The 21,207-nt window shown below is 42.7% G+C and overlaps 1 protein-coding gene across 4 annotated transcripts in view; it reads left to right on the top strand.

The window, feature by feature from the left end:
* The window catches only part of nrxn2b (neurexin 2b), a 658,484-nt gene that overhangs the window by 452,580 nt on the left and 184,697 nt on the right, over positions 1-21,207 (top strand). The window lies entirely within an intron of this gene.

Below are 21,207 nucleotides of genomic sequence, written 5' to 3'. Positions count from 1 at the left end.
CCATTTTTTTCCTTGAATTTATTTCCCTTGCTGCCTTTCATCATCCTGTACATACATTACTTTGACAGGAGATGTTAATAGCATTTATTGATTCCTCAGCCTGTTCATGCTCATGTCGGTCCATTTGCATCCACTTAGTGATGTTCTAACTGTATACCTTATGTTTGTCTGTCTGACTGTTTCTGTCTCTAATTTCTAACCTTGTCTCTTGCTCAGTATATCTATAATCTGTATCAGTGAATCTGGTCTCAGATGAGCCAAGGAGCTTTATTTAGCCCTCTGTGGTCTTCTGTCTGTGGTGAGCCTCTGTGGACATTATTAGTTCACAACCTCTTCCCTGGTGTTCAGTGCTGCATTGCATTTATGTGATCCGGCTCACAGCTACATGTAAATACATGTTCTCTCAGTCGAAGTGTGACTGCGCACACAAATGAGAGCTGATACGTGTCATAGAGGAGATAGCAGTTGCTTTATAATTTTTTGCCTCTCATTCACACACTCACACTCACAGCGAAAGCAACTGAGCTGCCATGCAAGTTGCTCAACCTGCCACTGGGAGCAACTTAGGGTTCAGTATCAAAGGCACGTTGACTGGACGGCTCAGGGACTGAACCGCCAACCTGACGCTTCGTGAGAAACCCATTCTATTATTTATTTTATAAGCCACAGCTGCCTAAAATTACACTATGCGTCAGCCAAATGTCACATGACTGACTGATGAACTTACACCATTGGTTGGCAGAATGCCTTGACTTCTTGTAGCCATCTCAAATTATCGCATTGTATACATGGGCCAGCCATACACTATGTTCCGACCTTGTTGTATTGACTGTCAAACAATCTCATAGTGAATTCATTAAATAATATTATAGTTTTTCTTATAAAAAAAAAATTCCAAAACATGTTCCATGTTGAGCTTTTAAAATTCCAAAATAGCATGTACAATATTAAGTATTGTATTCATTAGATTGGACTGGCCTAAAAGGATAAAAAAAAAAAAAAAAAAAAAAAATTTAGACTTCCAACTTTGTCATACTTGTTGTCATTTCATTTAATCTCAGATTTTATTTAGTAAAACCAAAATGTTATATCTTTGATCCAAAGGAAGCAGGATCTTTTGTGCACTTTTTTTTGTGTCTCAAAAACTCACTAATAACACTTCAGATCAGCTTGTCAGCACTTGGTCTCTCTCTTGTCTGTATTAATGGTGCTGCTTGGTCAGTGTTGAGACAGAACAATCTTCATTCCAATCTTTGCCCTCATTATGTGAACCCAAAAGTGAATCTTTTATTTCCTAAAGTATAAAATTGTCAGTGACAGTGTTCCGTCCCAATATGCCCTTTATTTTTTATGTCGACATTTTAAATTAAACTTCCACATCCTAGTTCATCATAGAGAAACACTGAGTATCAACACACAGACAGTTTTTCTCCTCTAAAATGGCAGCTCCAACTAGTGTCTTCTCTTTATTTTCCTGCCTTCTCATCTGTCTAGCTTGGAAAATTGGATTGCACCTCTCAAATCTTGAGTTGCTAAGCTATTTAAATTGACATAATTAACATAGAAATATTATCTGGCTCTCTGTGGATTTATGGCTGTCAAAAGATATTGGCCTGCAAGAGGAATGGTCTGTTTACCCTGCGAAAAGAAATAACCCCCGCTACATTTCCATATAGCAAACTTCGAGCTCAAGCTCAGGCCACGATGTCACCCCCCTCTACTCTACAGGCCTGTCAGTCTTCTGTGTTTGTTCTCATGTGCTGACAGTCATGCACGGAAAAGTACATGTTGAGCGCAACAGCCGCTAAAGCTACAGCGAGATGAAGAAGTTATTAGGTTGATTGGTTGGCTGTGTTTGCTGTTCTTTTTTCTCCCTGGCAGTATGCTGTTGCAGTTACTAATGTACGCCTACACAGCAAACACTGCTGCTTCTCATTTGGTTTGCGTTGTTTTTAGTACTGTTGCACACTTCCAGCCTTTTCATTGTCTATTACAAGACAGCACATGCACATTAAAGCACTGCTCGTGTGTGGGGAGTCAAATTCAGTTGCCATCATAAATACTTCCATTGCAGCCTGGCATATCAGGTCCTTGTCTGAAATGCCAGCTCTCTCTGTATTGTCAACCAAGTGGCACAGTTTATTACTACCACTAATACCTTATGTGGTGATAAGAGCCCACTTACTTCAGAACATTTTCAGCAGGCAGTTTTTCAACTGGGTCTCATTGTCACAAGTCTGTAGAAGAGACTTTACCATCACAAACTCATGCACACACTATCACCACATTATATTACGATCAGAAGCCCTCGCATCTACCTCCATGCAGTTTGCCAAGTAGCATTTACTGTCAACTATGAAATTAGGCACCCATCATTCATTAAGCTTCGCTTTGTCTCTCTGTCTCTGTGGCCCTGAACCCACTCTGGGGCTTTAGCTTATGAGATCCATGAGATTCAAGGCTCAGGCCTTATCTGCTGCTCTCTTCCCACAGTGTCATTATTATGCTACATCTGTCTGGGTGAGCTCCTGCAGGGTCTCGCTGCGCTCCCTTCTGGCATCCACTCATCTATGAACACACAGCACACCAAACAGAATGATTGCAATCTTATACAACATGTATGTGACAGCAATAGATGTGGCAGTTGGTGATGTGTGTGTTTCATGAGTGCTGAAATGAAAATATATTCTACTTACAGTATATGTTGTATGCAGTGCTTGCCTTATGCAAACATTTTCTTCAGTGTTTTTAAGGTGATCCACAATTCACACAGAATGAAGGTGACAAGCCATTTGCCACTCAGCGTTTCCCATAATAAAGGCTCTATATGGGTGGCCTGCCCATTTTGATTAAGACCTGGCTATATAGATAAAATCCCTTGGTTTCAGCATGTTTACAATGTCACATTAAATTGAGTTGAGGCATTTAGAAAACATCAGCAATTTGCAGCATCTACAAAAAGCCTGCATGTGGGGCATTCAGGGAACATTGTAAATTGCAGCATCCACCAATAGCCAACACGTGAGGCCTTTACAGAACATTGGTAAATTGTAGCATCTACCTATTGTCTTCATGTGGGGCATAAATTGTCGCTAGAGAAAACATCCAGGGTTACACCAACCCTCTCCTTGTAATCTGCATGAGTGTGCTTGATCAACGGCCACACGCCATGCCACTCAACACCACAAGCAAATTCTCAACCTGTGGGAAACACTGCCACTGATTAAAGACCCCTACTGCTGCCATCGTCATCTGTGATGGATGAATAGCTACCCGATTTAGAGAGACCTTTTTGGCTGTCCAAGATGGCCACCAATTGCAGCCTTCTATATGTAAAGCAGTTCATTACTGTCTATTCAGACGCTGCAAAGTATCACCCACATTGCTATGATTACAGCTAATTGGAGGGTCTTAACCGCTGAACTGTGGCATTTCACTGGGTTGTCCGCCTGGTGATAAGTGACCTCACACACACATTCATGTGCATGCCTCTCACATTGGCCTCTCTCTCAGATCCATCAGACATGTGATGGTTCTTGTGGCAAAGTATGAGTTTAAAACGCTCTCTGAGTCTGTACAAATGTGTTGCGCAGAAAGTACTTCTCATGTTCCATGAGAAATTTACAGTGCTTGCGTGGATAACCTCGCACCGCTATTAGAGAGATATTGTACTGAGGTGTTAACAGCCTACCTTATTCCAGATATAAGCCAATAAACTTTGCTCAGGGCTTGTTTATGTGTGATCTTCCCTCGTTCGGTCTAATGGTGCCACCGTGTTTTTTATTTTGGTGTGTCTGTCAGTACTGTATATCTGTTCTTGCAAACACATACACATCCCTGTGCATACTTTTCATGACTCTGGATTGAAGACACTGAAAGGAGATGTTTACCATACAAGGTAATCCATACCTGAACACCTCAGTGCATAAGGCTAAAGGGATTAAACAGCTAATTTTGAGTCAGGCTGCCATTGATGTGTTAGATGGAGGGCTTCCAGGAGATTTTTACTGCTGAGTGGATCACTTTGTCCTTGGCGGTGGACAGAATGTATCCAGGAGGGACTCTGGTGTGTACATTACTGTATGCACATTTACCTGTGTGCAGACTTTTGCATGAATATTTTATTTTAAAAAATGCTACCAAAAATGGAATGTTTCCCTCATTGGCTAACGGCTACATTTTCTGAAATGATCAGCATCGTATATCTCTTGCCCTGCCTGTCATAACTGGTCTCCCAGGAAACCAAAGTCAGACTCAACCTCAGGTGTGGTTTTGGAAACATAAAGGAATGTAGTCAGGAAATGGAAAGTTAACCTTGATCACCTCAAGCCAACAAATGATTCAAGATTCGGATAGGATCATAATTACAACCGCTCACAAATCATCTCAGCCTTTTTTCAGCTTTACTTCTGCCTTGTGTGTGTTTGTGTGAGCAGCTTTTGTATATCACACAAATGTGTTGGTTTTTTTGTTGCTTTTCAACCTGACCATCAACGGAAAACACACCAATTGTTATATATCTAGCAAACCTTTGTTTGCAATTGTGAAATAAAAAGACAACAACATTGTATTGCTGATGCAAGCCAGACTAGATTTTTCATCTTTTTCCTATTTGAAATGTGAATTGCATCAACAAAATGAACATCGCAGCAGAAAATATAAAACAAATTAACGTGTTGTGTGATCTGCAAAATATGATTGAAAATATACACAATCGTTTGGAGCAATTTTAAGCGATGGCCAAATGTGTTTAGCCACGTTAAATTACACCTTGAAATAAGCCGCAGTCACGGTGTCCATACTTGACCGTGCTGTGTGCTGATGTTAAGTGTCGGGTTGCCGTGATGAATGAAGCGGCCCCTCCTTTTCCTCTGGTCTTCGGTGATCATGGCGACCCACCTTGCAGTGCCCTTGAAATAATTGGAGAGACATTGTATATTCACGTATTTTGACCAGGCTCTCTAAATTCAATTCCCTGTTGTCATCACTGGCGTACATTTCTTTACATTTTTATTTTGAGCACATAATTACCACACTGATTATTTCCAATGTCAGTTGTGGTTAAGAGATATCTGCTGTTCTCTCTCTGTTCTCTCCATTCTTTTCTTTGTCATTTTTTTATTTTTTTTATTGTATTTTACCTCAATCTCTGGAGAGTTTATCTTCAGTCTACATACAGTATTATTACCCTTATCTTCTACACCTTATCTTCCACCCAGACTTCGTATCTCTGCTTCTCCTCTCTCAGAGCCATGATTTCTCCATGCCATGGTCCACTTCCTTCAGGAGAACAGTCACTGTTTGTAGTCCTCTGTGTGTTGTTGTTTGTTTGGCTTGACATTACATGCATACTGATTCGTTCAGCTGCCGCCTTCGCCCATCCATCCAACCTATCCTGGACAAGAGAGGGTCCAAGCACCATCTTTGCTCAAAACTTCCCAGTGTGTGGCTGTCTCAGCTCAAGTTTTGTCCCAGTCTGTCACCACTGGCCTATATCACCTGTTCACGAGCAAGGACCACCACCTTAATTATGTATTAACAGAATGTGTTGATAATGATATGGTGGAATTCATTGGAGCTGGGTAAAATACTGCGGTTTGGGGAAGGCTAAATTGAGAATCCACTACTGCTCTCGGGCCTCGCAGATCACCAAAAAAGCCTTCCTAAGAAAGCAGTGATAACAAAGTGATGCGCAGGTCTTGGAGAAGCGACTACCGGATGGTTTTGTTGATAGTAGAGGATGTTGGAGGGAGTTTTGGAGAAACTGTTTTATTATTATGGCCTTTTAGTGAAGAGAAATGCACCGTCATGAAGACCCCAAATACTGGCAGAAGGAACGTCATCCAGAATTTGAAACTGGCATCCCGGTGTCCGAATTGAATGCTGTAGTTTGAAGAAATGGAAGGACTGACGAATCTGAAACTGGCATTCTAGTGCCCGAATTGAGCACTGTTGTTGGATGAAATGGGGAACAACCGAAACGAAACGGGCATCTCAGTGCCTGAAATGGACTCTGTAGTTTGATGAAATAGGGGGACAGACTAAACGGAAACAGGAATCCTGGTGCCTGAAATGAGCGCTGTAGTTTGGGGAAAAGGAAAACAGAGGAAATGGAGAATTACACAGCGGTGCCCCAAATGAGCGTAGTAGTTTGAGGAAATGGGAGGACTGACGAAACAGAAATGAGCAACCTGGTGCTAGGAGAATGGCAAAACTTTAATGAAATAGGGAGACAGAAGAATTAGAACTTCGCATCCGCAAACAAGCACCGTCTTTATGAAATGGAAATAAGATCCCAGGACTGCTGAAATTAGGGGAAAGAGAAAAGGACCACTGGTCAGCCAGCGCCCGAGATGTGAGCAGGAGACTGTTGGAATGAGGTGGTAGTGGAGAAGAAAACTAGCATCCTGGTGCAAGGAACAGGAGGAAACTTAAAAAATGGAGCATATAGGAGGGGGGAACTGACGACCCGATGTGGGAAATGGATCAGACAAGTATAAAATTGAGAATAGAGAACAGGAGCCCTGGCATCCCGGTGCCAGAATTGAAGCAGAAAAGCTGTTGAAAAAGAAGTATAAAGGAGAGACATTGGCATCCCAATGCAGGAAAACTGTGGAAAATGTTGTGTAGAAGGGAGACCTGGCATCCAGAGACAAACAGACAAAAAATTGCTGAAAATTAAGTATGAAGAAGAGAGGGCATCCCGGTGCAAGAAACACAGCGAAACTGCAGAAAATGAAGTTCTAGTCCGTCAGGTGGCAGTAATGAGTAGAAGAAGAAGAAGCAGGTGAGGGGGATAGATGATAAGAAGGTGCAAACCTGGCAACCCGATGTTGCAGGAGTGCGTGGTGACATCACAGGCTGAGAAGGAAGGAAGGAGATTTGTTTCTTTTGAGTTGGCCCATGAGTCTTGAGAGGTTGGAAGAAGTTGCAATAACTCGTGATTGGACTGTTGTGGTAGCAGGTCTCTCTTTCTTCTACCGACAGAGCATAGTTCGTTCGGAGATTTTTTTATTTTTTTTATTGTAGCATGGTCGATGGCGTGGATACGGCTCGAGGTGAATAGCTGTTCCCGGAGACTACCTTTTCTATGGGGCACCACTTGAGCAGGTGAAAGAGGAAGGAGGGCAGCCACTTTTGTGACAGTGACTTTACAGATGGATGATCTTCCTCGAGCGGAATCTCGGATGGAGGACGGTGGAGGTTTTTGTCGTTTTTGCTGGAATGCTCCCTATGGCTATGGCAAAGAGGACATCAACAGATGTTTAGAGGATAAGTTTAATAATGGAGCCGATTCCGAAGGCAAGATGAACGAGCGGCGTGGCGTGGCCTGGCTTGGCTTGCTGTGGCTCTGAACGGACAACGAGAGCAGACAGATGCGCCGGGTGGGAGGGTATTTATAGACGTGTGACCGGAAAGGGAGTGTTTGAGGTGTGGTCCTGCTCCTGAAATTCAGATAAAATAATCTCCAATTACTGTGCTAATGACAAGCTGCTATGTTTGATAATCACCACTTTATCTCTGGGCTGCAGAGGGAGGTCAGGTGCAGTGTGTGTGTGTGTGTGTGTGTGTGTGTGTGTGTGTGTGTGTGTGTGTGTGTGTGTGTGTGTGTGTGTGTGTGTGTGTGTGTGTGTGTGTGTGTTTCCATCTGTGTGTGTAAGGATGTTGAGGAGGGGGAGAGCTGTTGAGCGCTCTCCGTTGAGAGTCAAGTCACAACCCTTCTCTTTCAGAGAACACCATTAGTATTCATGATTCTCCCTCCACACGAAGTTCAAGGCGCACAGCCGCATGCACGGACATGCGAATCGTGATGAGAAACAGAAAGGACGCCTCGGGTGTTCTGGCCAGTTAAGATAAGCTTGCTGGTTTGACATTTTCTGTCCTGCACCCACACACCCACGCTCCCACCCCCTTTTCACACCTGAGCATTTGTGCTGCCATGAAAGGGAACATATATAAGCCAAGAGTGCCAGGCTACACCTTTCCAAAACGCTGCCAAGACCTAAAATAGGCGAGTGTGTCATCAACTTCAGCTAGCTCTGAGATTTTTGAGCGTTGAGCCCGTCGCAGGAGTACATTTAACAGGTTTTCTTTTTTCAATAACTTCTCAGTCTCCTGCTCGATACTTCAGGCTGGTGCATTTCTGACATTTTAAGTAGTGTAATGCTGGAAAGTATGTCTCAAGCAGCACTGTAGCAGTTCAAAGCCACATTCCTATTGAGCGATACTGCAGACTCGCTCCAGCAGCACCCTCAGAGTTTCTGCTCCATAGTTTGAGTCTACGTATGTGCCTACTGGCGCGTGAGTTTCTCTGTGGCTGCTGCCTTGCTTTCTTACATGAGCATTTGTATCCCTCTGACAGCTCTGGGCCCGAGGCTGAATTGGACCCTTCGGGTTTGTCACCCTCTTGTTTTGGCTATAGTTGCCAGCTGCAGAATGGCAGCCTCTCTTATACTGAAATGTAAGGTCAGCACGCCAACAGGCAGAACTGCTAGATGGTCATTCAGAGGCAGTGGCAGCAGGATATTCGGCAAGACTGTCAACTCATGACAGGTGTGCCAAGAACATTGGTCGAACTTTACAAAACATGCAATAATAACACAATTTCTAGACAAAAGTTAAATGGAATTTACCTAATTTATGCAAATAAAAAAAGTCAAACAGGTAATAATAAAAACAGTTTGATAATCTTTGAAAATGAAAGGCCTACTCTGCCAATCATCTCAACATAATTGAGGTGATTTGGGCAAATAATATTTGATGTAAACTCTTTTTATCTCAAAATCTTTCATTTTCTTTTCCGTTTGGTTAAAGATTACTTCAATTCCACATCCTTTTATCAGTTTGAGTTGCAGCAGAGTAAAACACCATTGATACGACAAAATAATATTCAGAATAGTTGACATATATCAGCAAAGAAGCCACCTCTGCAGTCATTTGCATGAAGCCAGTTAGCTAGCGAGCACATTCTCCCTGCCTGCCAGGGAAAATTATTTGCCCTGTCTTGCTCTCGCATGTTCGGGCACAGACACAAAATAAGGTGTCACACACGGCCACGGGGACCAGATGAACGCGTTTCCCCCAACACAGCCATTCATAGCTTTTCTATTAAATAGAAGGACCGAGTGAGCAGAAGAACGATGGCACTTTGCCTGGCCGCTGTGCTCGGGATCCTCCTCCGCCTTGGGTTTGATTAATGCCGCTCCAAAGCAAGAGGAGCCATGCATCAATCCATGTGTCGCAAACTAACAGAAATGAATGGGAATGGTATTCAAGTTCTTGTTATTTCCAAGTTAGCTATTAGTCGTACACTGAGTTACAACATGGCTGGAGCTGTACCATTGTCAGTATGTCTTTGCTGTCGTAAATACTGTAATACTGCGGAACACTGAAATAGTCATTTGTTGTCATATGTCATATTTTTTTTCCCGCTTCTAACAAACACAGCAGGTGCACTAATGTCACAGATTCTTGCCGGTCTTAGCAGTCAAGTGTTTCCTTCTGGGGAATTAGCCCTCTGAAAATGTGTTAAAAGTTGGCATTGAACTCAGGGGAAGTGACACGGTTACTCTGTAGCGTGTGTCGGGATGTTCTGTCATTCCCACCCACCTTCCCTGCCACAGCACATGAAAGCACTGCAGGCACATCACTGGGAGTGCACCGCGGCGTGGGCAACGCCTTGGCTTTGTAGACAGCACAGACGAGGGGGCCAGATCTTCAGAGGTTGTGGTGATGTAAGCCCGCTTTAATTATTTAGCCGTCAGATATTAAAGCGGTGAAACTTGGGGGCCCGCGCCAAGTATTTCAGTCTCCACTGGGAGTGCTCGGCATTAATAAACAAAGTGGCTTATATTATGCATGACTGATGCTTTGAAAAACCGCCACCTCTGCCACTCTTCCCAACCCGAAGGAGGCACAGGAAAACACTTTCATGAGCTTTGCAACTACATGAGGGTACCCCAACCCCACCCTTCATCCATCAGCTAACCTTCCCTGCCTCACCCTCTAGTTTCCAAGGGCCCTTTGATTGTGGTTTGTTTCCAAATTAAGCTCTCCGGGAACTAATAGGCTAAAACATTCCCAAATATAATTTGCGAGGAATTGTACAGATCTGGGACAAAGTGCATCTACATGTCTTGCTGCATCATTCTGTTTAGTTGGCAGAAAATTTGTGGCAGTGTGCATGTCAGTGCACTTTGCATCCTTTGTAAAATGTGCAATAAGCAGTTTTCCAGCATATGAAAACCCTTAAAGATAAATGTAAAATATGCCCTGCATTATAATATAGAATTAGACCACAATGTCAAAACACAATTAAAAAAAAAATGCACACAATAAGACATTTTACAACATATATTGGTATTATTTATTGTTTTATCTGTCTCCAAAAAGCAGATGATGTATTATATCTATGATAAACTTTGCATATCAAGATTATTCAGAAACCAATTTGTATGTGTTTTCTTTGCAAGGATTATCAGAGACGAGTCTGTCTGCTGGAGACGAGCAGAAATATAATTCACCTTGATCATTTTCCTTGTTTTTGCATCCCACTGTGTTTTTACACAAATCTATTAGTAAATTGAAGTAAGTGTTAAGAAAGACTTTATCTATTTGACTGAAGTCAGCGTTAATACCATACTAATCAGTGCTGCGTTGACAACATCTTTTAGCCCATTTCGCCCCACCTATTGTGAACACAGTTATGGGCCATTTAACATTTATCTGTAGAGCTAGCTTTGCTCAGTTGGTCTCCTGCTTTGCTTCATCCTTCATTTCTCTGTATTGTAAAAAGCTTTTCATGGCTGTGTTGCCTTCAAATATTCAAATATAATTTCCTTGACAGAAAGCACTCGCAGCAAGCGGGATGTCAACGGGGTTTACTTGTCGGATACTGTTTTGTTTTTTTGTCTGTATGACCGAGGAGGTAACCCGTGGGATGGGCGGTGTATTGGCTATGCTTTTTTTTTTTTATACCAGTGATTTATTTTTACTGCAGTCCTGTGGGACTACTTATTTATTGGCTTAATTGTTCTTTAAAGCTGCGTTGTGTTATTGTGGAGGTGGCATGCACAAGGCAAAATGTGATGTAGTGCTTCAGCAGAGACATGGCCTTTCACTGTTTGTAGAAGCATGTCAGGATGGGAAAATAGGTAAATAAAAGGTTTACTGAAGGAGCTTGACTGACAGACACCTCCTGCTACGCATACACCGTATCACATAAATCCACATGTACACACATGCACACGCCCACATGTTCCGCCAGCAGAAAGTAACTTCAGCAGAGTTCAAGTGAACTTCAAAGATCGCCGCGTCTCCATCTGACACATCTGTGCCAGCGCTGTGATGACTGACAGACATAGCATCCATCACCGTCTTTCCCCCCCTGCCACTACAACTAATGTGCCCACAAGTCAGCCCCGCACGCAGCTTCCACATCGCATAAGGAAGGAGGGGAAGATGAGGTATCTGGTGGAAATGAGAAAGAATTCTGGAAAGAGTGGAGATTAATAGAGTTGGGGGAAGGAAGGAGAGCTTGCACAGCAGGGGAGGCAGAGGAAGGTTGGAAAGTGAGGGAGAGAGAGAACTACAGAGTGCTAGGCTCTTGGCATGGTTGTGTTTGAAGCCCTAACGCAACTTCTTGCACACAGAGCCTTGACATACTTAAATCTCCTCCCCAGGGCCTTCGGGGGGCTGTAGAGATGAACCAAGGCACTACTGGAGCAGAACCAGAGCTAGGCGAGCCCCCCGCTACTTTCCACTCTGCTCCTCTCTAGTCCGTGCTGTTGCTGCCATCTTATCCCGGCGCATCAGTCATTTCAGCGTGGAAATAGGTTATTCAGGAGTGTGCCCAGGTGACTGTCCCTTTTGGAGCTAGTCAAAACCAGACTCAGCCTCACATTTCTGGGCCGCAGGACCATAAACCTCTGTCTTTCAGTCCACTTGAGCTGAGCAAGATTGAGATGTGTATTTCTGAATCACTGACCACTCTACTACACACATGGGAAAAACGCCAACAGTTGATAGAAAAAATATCAACTGTTTGTCCAATTGACAAATAGCTAGAGACTATTCCATCAGTTCCAACATAAGGTTGACTTTCAATAATCAGACCATCACTATAGATTTTATGGTCCAGTTTATGGTGTATTTGCAGTTATCTGATTGTAGGATGTGACATTCAGATTGGGTGTGTACGTGTTCCCCTGTAGGAGGGAGGAACGGTGCAGGTCAATATCTACTCAGAGAGAGTCAAGTGAAAGCAATAACTCGAATTGGCTGTAAACTTGATTGATTGCAGAGGAGAACAGTGCAAGTGGAGCATTCATAATGGTAGTGGCGCAGTGAAGGCCTCGCCAGCATCATCCTGTACTTACAGAGAGAGCGGCGTCTAATCTGTCTGCGATGATAACTGTAATGTGGGGGCCTTTATCTGCCAAGGGGGAAACCGAGAGGCTTATCTCATGGCCTGTATGTAAGGCAAATCACTCAGTCGCCCAGCCTCTACAAGCTTCACCCTATCCACCTCCTCCTCATCTTCTCCTTCTTCCACATGCCAGCTAATGTTTCCTCATTGGGCAGATTATTGACCGCCAATGGCAGGGCACGTGGGCGGGCTAAGAGGCTCAGTCTGGCAGAACAGTTGAAAATGGATTTTTTTTTTTTTTTTTTTCCCCCCACAGAATCTCCCATTTTAAACTGCACACCCAAGTGTGGAATGAAAAAAAAAAAATTATATCAGGAAGAAATGTGACATTACATTTGTTTAGGCTGGAGGACTAAATGGCCCTTGAGCCAAATAATTTGATTCTGGCACCGAACACACCTCCTAAATACTGATAATTCCCACTTCATGTAACTCCCCAGTGTAATCTAGACTCTTTGAAATGTTTTCATTTAAACGTGTGTTTCTTGTGTCCTGAAACCTTTGCCTCAGTTAGTACAGAGCTTTGTTCCTGCATGTTCATCAGTCAGGATAATGGCCGTCCACTGCACGAGCTCTCCTGCCCTTTCCAGCTTTGACAGAGGTCTAGGTTTTCCCACAAACTGGGTTCGATTACAGCTGACTGTCATCATGAAACTAAATTCTACAGAGTATTACTGTACCGACGCATGGTTAGTTTGTATTTTTAGTCCTGATGGCTCCTGTAATGATCCGATTACAGGCCTGCTTGCTTTATAGTTACCAAAACAAACACCCTGGCTGGAATTAAGTGACAAAGAAAAATTACAACAAGACTGATTTGGGGAAGAAGCAAATATTAATTTTGATAATTGAGGGATTATACCAACACACAGTAGTAAAGACATATCTGCCTCCAGGTAGATGGATAATTGGCATGGAGTTAATTAAGGTGACTGCACATCCTGTCACCGTCAAACAAACAGCCTCCACCTGGACTCCATTCCTCAGATGCAGACGAACAGGCTTGACCTTCCCCTTGTCCACTCGTCTCCGTGTCAGTCTGCATTTCAGACATTCCCCTCACAGGAGCCTTGATCTCCTTGCCTACGGATGACTGTCGTTTTTTGAGCTCCCTTTATTCTTGATACACTTCCCAAAGTTGTTTATTTTTTTTCCTTTCTATTACTGAGATAAAGATAGTATCTTTGCAATGATAGGTTGCCGTGATCCATTATATATAGTTACCGTGTGCTTGGCTTGTATGCAGAGGTGGACTGCACTCGACTTGAACCATTTCCCTTGTTGAGAGTCCGCTCCCTCTCTGTCAGTTATCTGTCTTGCTTTGTCAGTTTCCTCCCTCAATTCAGAGCCTCCATTTTCCTTTCTGGACCCGCTCTGTGGTCACTCAAACAGTGCAGAGTTACATAAAGCTGTCCAGGTATTGATTGCATTTCACTCACAGGTAGCTTCTATTGTCCATAAACTGTAATTTGGAGATCAAAAGGTCAGAGCTATTGAAGAGTAATAAACAAGATTGATGTTGTGTTCTGGTAGTGGCCCTTTAAGTGGTAGATAATGGATGCACTATTGTTATTTCATCAGCAGGAATATTTTAAGCGTTTGGTTCTCATTCTGATACTCTCTAAAAAACTAAAAAATTCCGCTCTTAAATGTCCTTTAGGTTTTATTTTAGAAGATAATTTAAATACCATCACACATGCGGAAGATGGAGGATTCTATTATAAGTTTTACTCCGATGTGTCAATGATTCAGATGAACTTAAAGTATGCAGTTGATTTACGTCCTGTATCTTGTCAATCTAATATGGCTCATTCCATTTACGTAAATGTGACTGTTGCTCCAGCACGCGCACACAAATAAACCCACATGCTAATCATGTCCACTCCCACAAATAGCCTCATAAATGCAATTTAATGGTAGTGATTTTCTGTAAAAATGTTAAGCACTAAATGTGTTCACTTCATTTTAAAAACGACACACCTTTTTAATGAAGTCCTTGTCTCACTAATCCTCCACCAATCAAATCAATTACATGGTGTAATTTTGACCAGGAAAAACGTTTGTTCTGTGTCAAATCTCAGGAGCAATTACAACACCACCAATGCATGCTGGGTATTTGCATGTTCAGGCTGTCATATGGCTTGTAAAAAGTTCCATCTGTTTCATCACAGTAATGTTGGAAGATGATGTTGGTCAGTTTGTGTCGTGGAAAGTAAAGTACTGGAGTCAATTTGTTCTCATAGCAGAAATAGCAATATGTGTCATGTGTTATATGGGTACACCGTTGCCGTGTGAGTGTGTGTCACACAAGCCCAGATAGATGGAAGGACAGGAGCCGGGAAAGGATTGATGAATGCAGGCTCAGTGGGCGAGCAGGTGAGAGATGGAGAGCATTATTTTTCTCCCTCTCTCTTTTCTCTCAGCGCCGGGAGGTGACCTCTAGCTCGGCGATATGAAGAGAATGTCACGCAACATTACCCCTCCCTTCGCCCCAGACGCAGACGAAGTTTTATTTTTTGTGCCACGCTGTGGAGAGAAAATAATTCTTTTCCAATTTGATTAATGTCTAGTGTGCGGGCAGGCAGTACACAAGGAGGCAGTAAAGAAAGGATCGGTATCCCTTTTATACATTCTCTCTTTCTGATCTGCCATATGTATTAATCAGACTGTTGATATGCTGAGATGAGGAACAGAGCGTCCAGAGTTTCCTCCCTCAGGATGTCAACTATAATCCTTTTCTTGTTGGTTAGCTGACCTCCCTCCTGAAGGAACTGCTGTATCACACACAAACATTTCATGCTTTTCATAGTCAAATGGGATCTCTGTGGAGAATATTTTTTATAAGAAGCAGGACAAAAGTCAAGAGCCAGCAGCCACATCTTGAATACCTAATATGTTCCCTTGTGCAATGAATCACCGAGGTACAAATCTCAGTCTGGTCCACTTCTGTTGTGTCATGTTTGGCCCAGCTACATCCGGTTGCCATGTGGAAGCATTGAGCAGCCGTACCAGATGCAAAATCTGTCAACATAGCACCGAGGACAGGTGTATGGACATGACAGTTCTCCAAATAGCCTGCCAGTGACATGTCAGTATGTTTGATTACCCAGCAAAGATGTTAGTTTTCCAGATGAGTGGGGCAGTTAGTATCTACAAGCACCAGTCCATGTGCTTAATTACAAACTAAGGAGAAACCTCCCTCCTCAACCACCGCCTCATCATTTTAATTACCTGTCAGACCTGGCCATCAGATAACTACTCTCCATTGTATAAAAGGGTTTACATTCTTTTTCTTCAACATTATCCGGTCAGTCAATCAAATCGTATTTTGTGGCTTATAGGTGGAAGGACTGAACCTTGAAATCCTCTAAATCACACCTCCAATCTTTTCAACTGGTGTCAATGCATGGCCGGTGTTTAGTGGTCGTAAATGTCAGATTTGACAGTCAGTCCCTTCAGAGTTGAGCTGTCCAAAGCTTGTCAAGTCTGACGTGTGAAAGGCGAGGTGACATGAGGTTCTAGCTGTGGACAGTGAGTGGTCGGGCTGACTTTAGCTGGCTGCACAGGGACTCAGTGTTAAGCAATTTCTTTGTCTACATAACGTGGTCTGCAAGTAAATAATGGGACACAGCAAGATATATGTTTGAGTTTTTCACAGAGGACTGCATGGTGCAAAATGGATTTGCATTGAGGAAGAAAGTGAGTTGAAGAAAAAGTAGTTGCATTGTGTGGGTTAGTTTGCATGTTCGTACAATTTGTGAAATAGAATCTATTGGCCGGCTCATTAGAGAGTCATGCGGCACATTATATTGTTTATGTCTAGAAGGGCTCTACTAAATCATGTAAATACATTTTGATGAGTGGAAACTGACAGAAGCTTCCTCAGAGCACAGAATGAGAAGTATGTGTGCAGTTACGTACACTGCTTGTGTATGGTTGCGTGTGGATGCGCGGGTGGCAGAGGAGCTGACATCCAAGCATCTGGAAAGGTGACATTGAATCTAAACATACAGTTGAAGCTGAGATTTGATTGGCAGGAAGATATCCACTCCGGTCCTGTTGGCTTCCCGTCACTCTATGATTATGAATTAAGCCCTGCATGCTTGAAGTGAGCAGAAACCTTGATACAGGTGTGGCAAGAGATAACTGATTATTTTCATCTGATATTTAGTCAGGTGTCAAGTACGTCTTACACTGCAAAGAAGAAAATGGACAAGAGATTACTGTTCAAGAGAATTTATTTAATCCCAGAAATATATAAAACTCTACTGAACCTAACTTTGCACTACATTTAAATATGTTTTATGCATCTGTCTTGTAGTGCAGTAGTACACTGGCTAGTACTGTATCAGTGTCATGCCTCGCCAAATACACACATGTATGTCTGTCAAAGAAAGAGGTCCTGTGACAAAGTACAAAAAGACCATGCATAGAAGAGTTTGGATTGGATGAAACCAAAGATTGATTCAGCGTGATAAGGTGTGGTTGGGTAAGGACAGAAAGAGGTCCTGTGACAAAGTACAAGCTTTGAAGCTGTTGTGTATGGTCAGCGTTTGGTGTAACCCAGGCCCAAACATTTTGGGCTCTTTCTGCGCATATATTTCAGTTAAAGTCTGTATTTCCATGTAAAATCTGGTATATCTCTCTTCACCTGTTCACTTCTGCCCTCTCTTAATGATTGCCGGCAGTTGGTTTGTAGTTGGTAGTTGTCGCAGAATTTGGTCTAAAGATGAATCCTTCCAGAAGAACTCTTTTAGGCTAAATCATGGTAAAGTGAGCAGACACTTGGACGCTGCCCTGTATCAGGAAGTAGTTGGTGACATTCTGGTGTTATATCTAGCTGAGGTGTGCTGGCCTGGCAGCCTGATCCTGTTACATGACACAGGGAGTTTTTCATCCCACCATCAGCCTACGGGTGGCTGCCATTGTGACTGGATCTGAAGCCATTGTCACATGGGCTGGACACGGCTGTCAGAGTTCTCCAGAAAATAGTCAATTTCTGAACAAAGTAAGAGAAAGTACTTGGAAAGCGGTAAAAGACTTTTGCACTTTACCTCTCAAGTCACTGCTCTCAATCAATTAATGAGACCAAATAAAATCCACAGAGGCTTTGTGTTGCATTAAGCAGTCGGTGATGAATAAAAGAAGGCAGGTGAGACATCGTAAAGAAAAGAACTGAAAAGATTTCTTCCTGACCTCCTTGGAAACAACAGAGTGCTGCAGTTATCCACTGCAAGATACACTATCTCCCTTTGCACAGCTCCAAGGTTGTTTCAGGGAAGCGCCTTAAAACAGAGAAAGAGCAGGGTTTTGATTTGCTTGCTACAGTATGTAAATGGGAGCATAGAAATGTATTTTGGAATGTATAATCATCAAACCACCACCCCTGCTGGTGATCTGCATCATAAGCGTTATCTCAAAGGCCCCAATTAAAAACTTCTCCTGATTCACAAACATTGTTGTGTTCAACCTCCGTCAAAACATCATTCTGCTTACTCTTACTTTCCTCACCTCAGTGATCTCGCCCCGTCTTTGACAAGAATGTGACAAACAATTTTGTGTTCCACTGAAATATGAAAGAGCAGTACAGAAAGAGCAGTACAGAGTAGCAAACAGATAATAGGATATGACAGGGAAGATAACGAGAGTATTTAAAAAGACAGTTGGGTTTTACAGGCCAACAAGGCCATAATAAAGATAAATGGGCTTATATGTCAATGCCAAAATTCACAAATGATAAACTTTTATTAAATCAACCTTTTTGAGAAACTCAACACCAATACAAACCAGACCCAATCCGCAAAGGCCGTAGCTAGAATGATAGCTAGTATCACAATTAAACTGAATGAGAGGTCTATCTCTGTTGCTGCACCTCATGCTGATTGAGGATGATTAGATTGGTCTAGTTTTATATAAAAGCCTTTGTGAAGCTCACCGTGTGCACCTCCATTGAAAGTGTGACTGACGGTACACAGGCAGGAGTCCCCCCCCACACACACACACACCCCGACCCCACCCCTCACACACACACACACACACACACACACACACACACACACACACACACACACACACACACTCAAAGGGTTCCTCTCCAACATACCACCTCTTGATGCTTTCAGCTTGACTGCTGTCTTCATTGATCCCTCCTTCCCACCCTCTCTTCTGACTCGTTTCTGTTGCATGGCTCCCCCCTCTCCCGGCCAGTTCTACAGTATTTCCCCATCAGTGATGTGGAGCTGTGAGACTTTCAGGGCAGCGGCTGCAGCAGCTGTCAATGGAACAGCGGACACTCTTAATTGGCTCCCCTGGGGCCGTCCCCGTGGTGGAGTGGAGCAGGGCACTAGGTGTGGAGGCATGCTGAAGACAACCAAAGACAGGCCTGGTTTAAAACCCACTGAACAGGCCTCTGGGCTGCATTATTGTATCGTATATTAACAGCTGGGGGCAAAAATATAAACGTAAAGTGATAGTTAGTGGCTTTAAATTGATTAATGCTCTTGAGTAATTAGTTATAGGTTTCTTTCTTTTTCCCAGAGCTCACTGCAAAGATCTCAACTGCATTTTATGATGTGGTGTACACATTCACTCAAGTCTGTTTGTCCTCATTTCCTCAGTTTCATACCATCCTTTGCCTTGATATTCTCACGTCTCTTTTTTTTTTTTTTTTAATTATTCACGTGCTTGCTTTGTGCAGCGCAGTGCCAGGACAGAAGGATGAGTCACTGAATCAGACATCTGCTTTCTCCTCTCCCACTCCCTCATTTTCATTCCCCGCCTCTGCCATCTAGCCTGCACCCCTTCCTGCCACATGCCCCTGATGGCCTCATATTCCCTCTCTTCTTCTCTACCTCCCATTATCTGCATCCCTATCTCTATCATTTGATTTCCTTCCTACTGTCATCTCTTACTGTACTATCCGCTCCTTCTTTTTTCTCTGTCTGTCTGTCTGATGCTTTTCTGGTCTCCTCATTACAGCTAATGTAATTCCAGCAGTTGTTTTTCCCTCTGTCTTTCATCCCCTATAGTCCAGCTCAGGCTGATTAGGTGGCTTTGTTACGGGACTCCAAACAGATAAAAGTGAGATTCAGTTTCTCCTGCTATTAATTGAGATGCAAGTTGACAGAAGGATAGAAAGAAGAAGGCATGGAAGAAGACTGAACATAATAAGGGAGGTTTGGAGGGGATAACTTGGGTATCAGAGAGCATTGCCAATCTCACTAATGGCTGTATCTCAGCATAACCCAGAGATTGGATTTTTGGCAGGCGTAATGTTTATGGGTATCAGTGTGGGATCTTGATCTGTGCACTTGCAGTATACTGAAACAAGCTGAAAACACACACACAAACTTTTCCATGTTGACCTTACTTCTACAATTGATCCGACTTGACAGTTTGTTTTAGCTCTGACAGAAAGAATCAGTACACACCAAAGCTCATATCCCTCACATGAAGTGCAACCAAACAGCGGTAGGACATGAGGCATTCCAACAAGGACAAAGGCTTGGTGTATTAACACCCATTCACTGGTCTATGAAGTGGTACCCAATTAGCACGAGTAGCAAGGAAGAAGCAACTTTACCGTGTGATATTTTCATAGCCTCTGGTTCCTGGCATTTTCCGCTGATTTGTTAATTAAAGTTGGTGGGGGGTGGGAGGGTGATTGACCTTTTAGCTCAATCTGTTTCCTTGCTACCGCTGGATCGGGGGTGTATTTCCCTTTTTTCCTGGTGAGTAACTGAGCGAGGAGAGCGGGCTGCACCCTCGGGTATCCTGCAGTCGGAATTATACAGTCACTGGGCCTGGCTGTTTGTACATATGCTGTATAAACACACACAGTCATACCACGGCTACATAATCGTGCATCCATGTATGCTCTTGTTAGCAAACGGGGCACAAATACACCTGCGCTGACGCACCTGCTTTTGAAGAAACAATATTACTGTTGTGGCAGTAACACAAACATAATAGTGTGCCCGTACGGTGCCTTGCTTTTATTATGTGACAAGTGAGAGTTTGTTGGTTGAACGCTGACAAACAGGGTTTTTGCTACTGTGACTAAAATGTTGTTCATAATGTAATTTGCTTAACCCACAAAATGTTGCTCACTGACAGGCTTTTTTTTAATTTTTTTTTATATTTCAGGCATATGCAATAATATCCCCAGTGAAGTAGAATAATAATACATCCAACACTTACGATAAAACACGATAAAAGGAACAAATATTGAATATAAAATACTTAATCTGAAATGATTGCTGCCAATGGCATCCACTAAACATGTTTTAAGTCATGGTTATATTTTCTTCTTTATGACTTCTTTGGTGGTGGAATTAACCTTTACTACTGATTACTGCTTTTAAGTACATATAGATGACGCAGGGAATTACTCATGGATACCTTACTAGTAGACTGCCATGTCTCGTAAATAATACATGTGTAAATATAAGTATTGCTCCCAAACTGTTTGTTTCACTTGAATTTCTCAATTTGCCTTACCTCAGCACTGTGGTTATACTCACCAACAAACTACCTCTTCAACACCGACACTGGTAACTCGCAAGTATAACAGCTGTTAATATATTAATATTTATAAAAGTTCTTATAAAACATTAAATAATGAGGTCTAACATGAGGCTTTTTTCATTCTACAAGAGTTGACAACCTTCACTATGTTTTGCTGCGTAGTTCATTTGCTACTTGTCACAGAAGTCATAGCAAGCTGCAGTGTGGAGAATATACATTTCTCATTCAACTTATTTCTTTAATAACAAATTAAC

The sequence above is a fragment of the Embiotoca jacksoni genome, unplaced genomic scaffold, assembly GCF_022577435.1.
Source record: "Embiotoca jacksoni isolate LCO1_2020_lvr unplaced genomic scaffold, fEmbJac1.0.p SCAF_24, whole genome shotgun sequence".
Lineage (NCBI taxonomy): Eukaryota > Metazoa > Chordata > Actinopteri > Embiotocidae > Embiotoca > Embiotoca jacksoni.
The sequence above is the reverse complement of the archived record's forward strand: the minus strand, read 5'-3'. Positions and strand labels throughout refer to the sequence as shown.